The sequence below is a fragment of the Triticum urartu genome, chromosome 7, assembly GCF_003073215.2.
Source record: "Triticum urartu cultivar G1812 chromosome 7, Tu2.1, whole genome shotgun sequence".
NCBI classification, from domain to species: Eukaryota; Viridiplantae; Streptophyta; class Magnoliopsida; order Poales; family Poaceae; genus Triticum; species Triticum urartu.
In genome coordinates this window covers 25,127,031-25,138,633 of record NC_053028.1, presented here as the reverse complement: position 1 = coordinate 25,138,633, position 11,603 = coordinate 25,127,031, and the positions used below count along the sequence as shown (strand labels likewise).

At 43.1% G+C, this 11,603-nt stretch overlaps 1 long non-coding RNA gene across 1 annotated transcript; it reads left to right on the top strand.

The window, feature by feature from the left end:
• The first annotated feature begins 286 nt into the window (after positions 1-286).
• On the top strand, positions 287-2,643 carry LOC125523258. The gene is made up of 2 exons (XR_007290151.1): positions 287-1,205; positions 2,382-2,643. It is a non-coding gene; the product is annotated as an uncharacterized LOC125523258 (long non-coding RNA).
• The last annotated feature ends 8,960 nt before the right edge of the window (positions 2,644-11,603 follow it).

Below are 11,603 nucleotides of genomic sequence, written 5' to 3'. Positions count from 1 at the left end.
CTCAGTCTCCGTACCACATCCACATCAACTCACATAAATATACTTAGTTTGACCAGAAGTTGTGCTATGGCCTGAAGCATTCAACCACTCCTTGTGGTTGTCATATCAGCTTTCTTTTAGCATCGATGGGAGAATATGTGAGAAGACCAAGGAGTTGTTTCTGAAACGAACAAGAAACATTTTTGTTGATACCTAGAAACAAACCAAAGAAACAGTGTTCTGACCAAGAACAGTTTTACGAGGGCAAATAAAGGCATGTAGATAAGTTTATTTGAGGAATCACAAGGAGTGAGAGTATTCCCAACTGAATACAATGGTCAAAAGTGTAATAAGACAAGCATCATAACCTCCTTTTCTCAAGATCATTCATCATGATACAAAAGTTGTGGCCTTACCGTGTAAACACCGAGAGGGTACAAGAAAAGGAAACTTTTTTAGAAACAATGGTCCCATGCGACGCCGTCATGAGGGAAACTACCATCTGCCAAAGTCATCGCACGGCCACCAATGTGTGGCACCGATGCACCCTATGTAGGCCAATCCTCCACTGGGTAGTGACGCAGGTCACAAGCAAAAATCGCCCGGGAGCTGAACCTTGAATGAACATGAGAAGAGAGGGGAAGGGAAAAGCATAGAGTTCCCCACGCGGCAATGGTGGCGGTGGCGATGGAACCAAATGTTGTCCTTTTAGAAGTACCAACTCTTACAGCTACAGTGTTGGGAGCGAGAGTCTCAGCAAAAGACCATGTGGCTAAGTCATCCATAGAAGTTTCTTTTGCAGAAAAAGTCATGCATAGAAGTTGGACTATTGTGATGAAAGTAGACCGAAGCTACTATATAAGCCAAGTACGATACCCGAATCCTCAGCTGAGTTTCTCAGTATATGGTCTATGTGAGCTTTGTTTGAGAAGGTGTCAACAAGTAGGAGGCCTTGGTTTATCGTTGTGTTGCTGCTTCTAGGGCCAGTTCTTTTCGGCGATTCTCTCAGAATCGCCCCCCTCTCCAGCTTCTCCCAGAATCGTCACTCCATATTTTTTTTACAATCCTATCTAGGTAAGGTCTAATTAGCTAGGATTGTAAAAAACATATGGAGTGGTGATTCTGGGAGAAGCTGGGGAGGGGGGGCGATTCTGGTAGAATCGCCCAAAAGAACTGGCCCCTAGTGTTCCTACATCTCATCACTGTGCACACCGGCCCCACAGTCTGTAAGCAAGCCTCTTAACTGCATGACTTTCTATACAGTTATGTGTGGTGTTGGTATGTATCAATATTACCGACCAATTTTACTTGTTGTGATGTATAGTTTCACCATCAGTCTACTCACCTGGGTAAATATTATTTAGTTTGCTATTTTGTCAAGCTATCATTAAAGGTGAATCCTTATCGATTATATAGTCTTTTCTTTTCACGATGTAATGATTATGTATGTTGTCTTAATGCGGCTCTTTGAGTCCATAAAACTCCATTTATATTTACCCAAAAAACTAATCATCAAGCTTGCATTCAGGAGGGTAACAAAGCTTGCCATTTTGAACTGTGAGCTTATCTGCCTGGAAGTTTAGATTTGTACCAGTCAAATGGTATTGTAGTAGACATGAATAATTGGTAGGTTATTTGTGGAATTACATTCAAGTTATTCTGAACTTCCAATGATACTTTAAAACTATGTTCAGACCAGGTGTAATTCAATTCAACTCTAGGGCTATATAGGCGTACACAAGATCAAAATTCAACTGAAATGGGACCATTTCAGACATAAGGAATTAGCCATTTTGATGGTGCACATGAAACATATTCGACCTTATACGAGTTTGCTAAAAAAAAGCTGGCCGTAAACATACTTAATATCGAATTTGATATTTTTTGGTGGGGATAAACTGAAATATGAAGTATAACCTTTTCTTTGGAACTTAAGTTTGTACGAAAGATAAAAAAAAGGTTCCTGTGTCATAGCTTCCACAAACAATTGTCTGATCCAACAATACGAATGAATAAGTTTCGGGCAATGGAAGTAAGTTTTCTATTCATATTTATAAATCTGTTAATTTAGGTATCAAACTCTATTAGTAAATTTAGACAATAATCCATTCATTTCAAAAACAGTGCATGTAGATTTTCTCAAACTTTGTAAAGTTTGGTCAAGCAGCCAAGTTCCTCAAACTTTAGAAAGTTTGACTAAGAACACAATCTATATGCACTATATTTTGGCACGGTGTAATGCATTAGATCTGTTGAGATTTGATATGTTTGGTTTGGTGGAGTATAGTTTACCTCAACGTTCCCCTCAAAAAAAAGAGAGAGAAGAAGAGATCAACATTGATAATTGATGAAGTGCACATATATATCGTTGTCTTAATCTGTTCTTTGCAATCTCTGTGCAGGCAACTATCTTCGTCGAGAAAACTGTCGCCATAAATAAACCATGAACTGTAGAAAGGATAATGTGTGCATGCTTGCTTTATTGGGTTAGGTACATAATCGTCATATAGGTTGTTCAATTTCCCAAGAAATGAAATGAAGTTGGAAAAGGAGTACCACTGGAGAATCAAGGTTCGGCCGGTTCTCTCGGAATAACTTCAAGACAAGGATCTAGAATTTGTAATCATATTGTTGGCTCATTGAAAAGTTTAATTGCCCCTTCTACATGCATTTTGACATATCTGTAGCCAGAATTTGCAGTCTTTCAATATGATTAAAATGATTTCGGACAAGTGATTTTCTAAAATGCATAGTTTTTAGATACTTTTTTTACAATGCAAAGTTGGAGCTCTGCCGATTTCATGAAGATAGAAAAAGGCATAAATATTAGAGTGGTCCAGTTTATAATTAAAACTAGGCCGGAAATCACATGGCCAATGAAAAATAAAAAACTAACACACCCCACATGCCTCCAAATAGACCACCGGCCCCTAACATAACATCTACCCTAGAGTGATTTCGCCGACATTGACCCCCATCAACCACAAAGCTTTCACCCGGACCCACACTAGATCGCCACATCAAACCTCGGGTAAAATCCAGCCATACCAACAGCCACCACCACTGCTTCGACTCCAATCAGGCACGACCAGTGATGAGGTATGCACTCTTTGTCAATGCCCCCGAGGAGAGGAAGGATGCTGTCGGTGTCAAAACCGGCGGATCTCGGGTATGGGGTCCCGAACTGTGCGTCAAGGCCGGATGGTAACAGGAGACAAGGGACACGATGTTTTTACCCAGGTTCGGGCCCTCTCGATGGAGGTAATACCCTACTCCTGCTTGATTAATATTGATGATATGGGTAGTACAAGAGTAGATCTACCACGAGATCAAGGAGGCTAAACCCTAGAAGCTAGCCTACGGTATGATTGTTGTATGATATGATTGTTGTTCTATCGACTAGCCTGGCCTCGGTTTATATAATGCACCAGAGGCCTAGGATAACAAGAGTCCTAGCCGAATACGCCGGTGGGGTGGAGTCCTTGTCTTGATCGCCAAGTCTTGTGGAATCTTCCTTGTATGCGGCAGCCGTCCGGACTGGCCCATGAGTATACGGCCGCCGGGGTCCTCGGCCCAATCTAACAGATCGGGAGATGACGTGTTGAGTACCCCCTAGTCCAGGACACCGTCAGTAGCCCCCTGAACCGGTCTTCAAGTTAGGGACGCTCCTCGATTCTTCCAAACTGTTCTTCATCTTCGGTTGCCGGTCTTGAAAACTGGTTCAACAAATCTTCTCATCTTCGATCTTGAGGATCGCCGAAATGCATTCGACGAGTTTACACGTCGGGTATCCGAGGAGCCCCTTTAAGTTTCCAGCCTTTATCAATGCCTTGTTATTTTTATGCCACACCTCGGGTTTGAAGTTGTTCCCGGGAGGCAGTGTCCTCTTGGGTCCGAGCTCTAACGCCGGACTGCATTCGAGGTATTTTGTGCAGCCGAGCACCAATGCCGAACTGCTTCCAAGCTCCAACGCCGAAATGTATCCGAGCTCCAACGCCGGACTATATCCAAGATGTCATAGATCATCTTGGTTCAAAGAAGTTTGAAGGAGTTTAGCCGAGCTTAATGCCGGAAATGCCCTCTATGGAGCCAGCCACTAGCGCCCGAGCTTTATGCCGGGCTGCTTCCGAGGTGGTGCACCATCCCGAATGTGGGCCGATTTTTTGTGAATATATTGTATTGATGCAATTCATTCTCTTCTGAGATATATAGCCAGTAGCCCTCAAAGGTGTGTATCGGTCTAAAACCCGAGATGTACCTGAAGGATGACGTAAGACCGCTGATCCCAGTAGCCGCTGAGACTCAGGTTGATTTGCAAAATCGTCCTGAGGATCAAGTCCAAGCTCGGCAGAATACTTCGGGACACTAAAAGCGGCGTGCTCAGTCCTCGAGACTCAGGTTGGGTGCGGCCGACCAACCTGAGGATCGAAATCTCCTCGGAAACTATATTGCACATAAAATTTTCTGCATTGGACAAGCAATGCAGTAGCCCCCGAGACACTGGTCGGGTGGCAACACCAAATCTGGGGATCGATGTGCCCCTTTAATATTTGTAAATAATAAGCCCGAAGCCCAGTAGCCCCCGAGCCTTAATGCGGGCACGGGTGGCTGAATTAAGGATCAATATCCGTAGTAAAATCACAAATTATGTGTAATGACTCTATGTACCCAAGTACTTTGCGTCATTTAATGCTCGGGTCCGCATTGTACAAAACTTTGTTGACCGACCATCGGCTTCCACCTCCTCGGCCAGTAGCCAAGGAGTGTTTGTCCTACTTTATGAAGCCTTTATGAGGGAAAGATTTACAACAAACAAGGCAATCTGGGCATACGGTTTTATAAACAAAGGTACGCAGAGAGCTATATTACTGTTTAACAGAAGAAATGTCTTCCAAAGAAAATAGTCCCGCTAACGGTTCCTTTATTTGGGTTGTCATGCTAAGCATGAGCATTGAACCTCAGCTCTAATGTAAGAGCAAAATATTTAGGATTTAGTTTGGGAGGCCAGTTAATAGCCCCCGGTAGTGTTCGGCGACAGTCGGGGTCAAGCCGTAAACACTTCGTCCAATGTTATGAATGGTCCATCATTTAACATAGTCATCGGATCGCTGACCAGTTTACGCTAATTTTGAAAGTCAGTTTTCGGCTTTCTCCACTGAGGTGCTTAACCATGTGAGCTGGAAGCACAATCGCAGTGGTTCTCCCTTTGCACGCCTAGCCGAACAAAACGGAACGTAGGAAGTAAGTGCAGGAGCCGGGCAACCCAACTATTGACCGAAGACACAATTCGAAACCGATGCATATATAGCAATATCTGAGAATGTTTTTGCCAAATCCCTAAAGGTGTCCGGCGTTGCACTGCGATACTAATGCTGGAAAAGCACAAATAGTTTTTAAAGTACCAAAAAGCTTGGAAAACCAAGAAACGTCAGTAAAAACATGACGTCCGAACAATATCAAGTGTTCGGTGCCAATCCGAAAATTGGTCTTAGAAAAAAAGAGTGCTTCTATCGTGCTTTAACATTACACATCCGATCTCAAGACTTCAAGTGGGTCAGCCTACGGCTGTAGCCTCCTATCCCGAAGGCGGAGTGCTTCTCGTTAGACCAGTTTAGCGAACTAAACTCGAGAGGTCACTAGCGAGAAAATGGGCTATTGACCACACACTCACGTCGAAAAAGGAGCGATAGAAAAAGACTTTGCAACGACCAAGAAGAAAACACATTTACTATAAAATAGCTCATAGAAATTTTAAGAGCCCCCAAGTGACTTGGGTAGAAGAATGATTGCATGTACCGAAGTACTTATATCATATCTATGTTCAACCGAACTTTAAACGCGTCTTAACCGACCGTCAGCTTCTCCTTCTTCGGTCAAGGACCGAAAAGTGTTATGTACTCCATCGGTCGAGAATATCGACGGTGTTTCCAATAACCAGGCAATCAGGCCATAAGGCTGTAACAGACAAAGCGCGCTCAGGGAACTTATGCTATATTACCGTGAAGTGTAAGAAGCATTTTCGAAGAAAATAGTACCCCCATCGATACCTTTCTTCGGTGCTCATTGTTATTATGAGACTTGTGCAATAGATTTTTTGTACTCATGAGTTCCGTTGTGTGCCGACCATCATTGAAAACTATAAGAGCGCTAGCTTTCGGCTTCACCCAGTCTGAGGTCCGGCTCGGGTGACCCGATCGTGACAATCGCAGAGGTGCTCCCTTTACTCCCTAGCCGAACAATCGGGAACGTAGGGGTAAACACAGGAACGAGGCAACCCAGCTTGCAAATCGCTTAAGTCAATATGATGCATATTGTGGCGTAATACACGAACAAGGAACGAAGCCGTACAAGTATAATCATATGCAAGAGAAAAAGCTTCATGAAGGAAGCCCCCAAATGAATTGGGTATTTGAATTTATGCGTCACAAATAAAGTTTGGACAAGGAAAATTTTTTACAAGCAACTTTTTTCCAAAAAGGTATAATGCTTGGTCGAACCGAACACAAGTTAAAAATTAAAGCTTTGAGCATGAAAGCGACTTAGCTGGTTAATGTGTTCGGTATTGATGACGCGGTCCGAGCTTGATGTGGGGCAAGGTTCCATCCCCCAAGCCGGTCCCGATGTGGCAGTGCGGAGAGCTCGACACGCCGAAGTGGTGACATAGCACCGTCAATGCAGACCGGCAGAGTGATGCCGAAGTCCTCGGATCATTTTCCTGTGCACAAAAAATAGTGCAAACCGAAGATAATAGTGATAATAAAAAATCGTTGCATAATAAATAATTTATGCAAATTGAGTAATAAAAGAAATATGGCCTGGCGCCGAAGTCAATGTCGATGCAGGGCGTCGGCGTGATGCGGTAAAGGCGTGACAAAGCCTGAATTCACAGGTCGGTTCGAGTTCCGGATGCGGCGTGCGCCGGACTATGTACGGAACATGACCAAACCACCATGCGGCCGTCGTTAATGCGGCCATCATTTGATCGACCTGTGTACAGATGATGGACAAAGCAGGGTAATAATTTCTTGGGAAAAATAAACCTAAACAAGCAAAAAAATATTAGGATTAATAGCACCTGGTTTATTTGTTGTAGCAATCCGAAGGAAGGTGATTCCCAAAATTGGGACTTGCTCCACACACCCATTGCCTGATGGGCGATAAAACGACGACATGGCAATGCTGGTAAAGGTTGGCTCGCCAAGGCAAAGCCCTCGGCCCAGCTAACGTGACGGAGCTGGTCGGCTAGTGACGCCGAAGTGTCCGGAGCAGGTTGATGAAGAGATGGCGAAGCCCCCGATCCAGCCGAGATGTCGAAGCCTCGATGTCATCCGATGAGTAGGTCGACGTGATGGACACCAGCTTGAAGAAGCAATAGTGCGGCCCTGTCGATGCAGGTCGTGACGTGGTCGATGCCGGCTTGATGAAGCGACCGTGCGGCGATGCTGATATGCCCGCTCCGTGTAATCCGTGGGGCGGCGATGCTGGTGATGATTTATCCTTCGCGATGCCGAACTCTTGTTCGGCTTGCCGAGATGATGATCCAAAGAAGTTAAGCTCGGCTCAACAAAGTGACAACGTGTCTAGCGCAGGTTGGCAGCCGTGGAGCAATATTGCCGGACTGGTTTTACACCAGCATGATGTTGAAGATCATTTTCAAAAGATTTTAGTGGGATGTGTTCGGGGACAAAACACAATACCCCATACAAAACTTCCTTCAAAAAGGATGTCCGAAATCCCATTCATAAAAAAGACGAACTCGGGTCGGATTCGTTTTCACGCAGAAAACAGATCCGAAAAGTGATGCACTAATCGGAAGGTTCCTGGAGTTTGGACGGTCGGATCGAGCTGAAATTTGGAGGGCTGGTAGATATAGGAATTCCGCAGCCGGTCAACGGTTCGATCTTCCAAAGGACGTCCGAGCTAGAAGCTGGACACCACGCCCTAAACTCGTCCAGATTCCCGTCCAGATTTGACAGGGGTCCGGTATATCGTGGATTGCCAGAGATTCCTCCATCGGAACTCGACAAAATTTTCCAGGGTTGTTGTAGACCCAATTCCGCACAATCCCGCCAAAGCAATCGTTAAAACGACACTTGAGGGGGTGGTGGCGGCAGATACAAGTTCGCTGTCCAGAAAAACAGCATGGTCGCCCGAGGGCAATGTTGACGTTGAGCCCCCGGGATCCCTGGATGATTCCTCCATGATCTTGATAGAGATCGGAGTTGACGTTGATGAAGGCCCTCATCCGAACATGACGATCGGAGATAGGGCGCAGTCCTTGGTCGAACCAAGGTGACCAGTCGAACTGGTGACAAAGATGCCGAAGTCGCAGTTGATCTGCAGGCGAGCCATCGACCTTTTGCCGAACACATAGCGGAACTCTCAATGAAAGCACCAATGTCGGTGTCAAAACCGGCGGATCTCGGGTAGGGGGTCCCGAACTGTGCGTCAAGGCCGGATGGTAACAGGAGACAAGGGACACGATGTTTTTACCCAGGTTCGGGCCCTCTCGATGGAGGTAATACCCTACTCCTGCTTGATTAATATTGACGATATGGGTAGTACAAGAGTAGATCTACCACGAGATTAAGGAGGCTAAAACCTAGAAGCTAGCCTACGGTATGATTGTTGTATGATATGATTGTTGTTCTATCGACTAGCCTGGCCTCGGTTTATATAATGCACCAGAGGCCTAGGATAACAAGAGTCCTAGCCGAATACGCCGGTGGGGTGGAGTCCTTGTCTTGATCGCCAAGTCTTGTAGAATCTTCCTTGTATGCGGCAGCCGTCCGGACTGGCCCATGAATATACGGCCGCGGGGGTCCTCGGCCCAATCTAACAGATCGGGATATGACGTGTTGAGTACCCCCTAGTCCAGGACACCGTCAGATGCCTCGCAAGCACTCTTATCGCTGACAACAACCCCCGTTGAATCCAAAGCTCTCTCCCAGAGCCTAATACCTCCCTCTGCATGCCCTTGGAAGTGACCTTTGCAAGGGGAACCCCCTAAATAGTAATTTTGGGGTTCTTTCGCAAGAATGAGTATAGAGAGAGCAATGTTAAAAGGATGGTCCTTTGTACACAACGAACATATTACAACCTGGTTTTGGGAACCTTCTCAAATTTTACTGATTGTTACTTTTTTCTTTACATGTTTATCTGTTTTTTAAATGAAAAGTTTGAAAATTGTTCAGATTTTTGTTGAAATGTTAGCAAATTTGGAAAATTGTTTCTAAATTTACAAAAATATTCACAAATTTCAAAATCATGTGTTAAAAAGTGTTCCTTTTTAAAATAATCACAAATTTGAAAACATGTTTGCATTTTCAAGAAATGTTCCAAATTTGGAAACAATGATCATGTTTTAGAAAATGTTTAATTTGGAAAAGTGTTCAGATTTTCAAAAATGTTTAATGTAAAATGTTTGCATTAAGAAAAACTTCATAATTTATAAAAAAATGATCGCAAATCCGGACAAAAGTGTTTGCATTTTCGAGAAAAGAGTGTTTATTTGAAAAAAGAAAGAAAACAAATACTATAAAAAGCGGCCAGTAACCCGAGTCGCTACAGGACCCGGTGACTAGACGTTAAATGGACCATCCTATTCGTGTCCAGCCGGAAGGCGCCAGTGCGTCTGGCCGCCTATTTGTGTGCAGCGCTCACTAGCCACGAACCATTTAATTTCGCTCAGTCATTCACTAACTTGCTCACCAGACCGCTCACAGAGGATATTTGTGCTCATTCTTATGATGCATGCTCGCTCAGGAAAAAATAGATATCCGTTTGTTTTTGTTAGTGTAATTTTTTTGGGTAACATAAAAACATTAGGAAGTTAAAAATAATTGTGAATTTGAAAAAATGTTCATGGATCTTAATTTGTTTTCTGAATTTTCTAAAATGTTCAATTTCTTTTGAAAATTATCATGAATTTAATAAATTGCCTACGAATTCAAGATATTCTAAAAAATGAAGTCTAATAAATGTTTATTAATTTCAAAAATTTGAGATATTTAAAAATATTTTCAAAAAGTTAAAAGAATGTTCGTGGATTTTGAATGAATTCAAAGATTTTAGAAATTCTCATGTAATTTAAAAAATATTTACGAATTTTGAAAATAGAAATGCTATTTGGTTTTTTGTGAAGTTAAACATACTAGGGGATTATTTTTCATTAGACATTAAATGTGTTCATGAATTTAAATAATATTCAGAAATTTGAAATTATTCATGAAACTGAAAAATATTCACAAATTAAAAATAATTTGAATAGAAAGGAAAATAATAGAAAAATAAAAAATAAAAAAGGATAAAACTGAAAATAAACCAATAGAAAATAAGGAAATAAACTAATAAAAACAAGAGAAGAAACACAGAAATGAAAAACAGTGGAAGGAGCTACATGGTCCGGCCCATTTATTCTAGGACGTTGTGTGCGCTTCCTACCAGTACCAAACTTTTGTGCGCCTAGAAATTCCCTTGTTGCTGCCTTCTCTATTATAAATTAAGACATTTGCAGGGTTTTTTTCTGTGACGGTATTGATGAGGTGGTGGCAGCGATGGCATGTTGGAATACGGCATTTTCGGCCTCTCCCTACCTCGATAACTTCTGATCTCTTGGCCAAGACGGACATGCGAGAGTTTGTGTAGCCAGATAAGCGGGCTTTCTTCTGATCTTGGCACTTAGTGTGTCTATCAAGGAGAGAAATATGGGTAGCTTTTATTTCTCATGTGGCAAAACTTAGTGCATGCATTGCAAAATTAGTGATGCCCTTTGTGATCCGGTTTGGATAGTAGAAGGTCCCCCATATCTTTTCCCCAAGGAGTGACCCTGGGTTCTCAAACCTGATAACTTATTGTCATCGAATTAGTGACCCATTAGATGATGTGCACTATCACAAGAGTCTGACAACTTATTGTTATTGAATTATTATATTCCAGATTCTCAAACCAGACCTTAACAACCTTATTTTTGTGCTTGGAGAAAGGATCGTGACTGTTGTCATCGGGGGTTGTTTCTCCTTCTCCTTGCGCTAGACCTTGGTAATGCAAGAGGGGGAGGAGGAGTAATGTCCATCACCGTGAAATATCAGTGAGGGAGAGTCCACCATTTATACCACCAGTTGAGAGATGCGAGATGTTTTGAGACGTGGATACCGGCTGTTGTTGTATGGGGTATTTGTATTACTTCTCCTCCTTTGAGACATTGGTAAAGCAGGACGGGGAGTAAAATAACAACCATCACCAATAGTCAAAGCACCAGTAAGGCAGTGCCCACAATATATATAAACCACCACTTGAGAGATGAAAGTTGTTGAATGGAGCCTCGACGGACCAAAAGTCAACCCACATGCCTAATAAACTATCCTTCTAAGTTAAATTATATTTCATTTGTGACACTTTTTCATTAATGAGTTATTAGGTGTTAGCACCAACCTCGCGGACATGGCATCACCCGATGATTCCACCCCCTTTAGGGTCCCTAGGAGAGGAGGATGTGGACAGCATGGCGCATGTCATGGCTGAGCGTGCTAGTGAAGACTACTCGGCCATGCTTATTCAGGTGAACCCACAGATCCTCGACGAGGAACATGTGGTCTACAAATCCATTCAGTATGAGTGAAAGG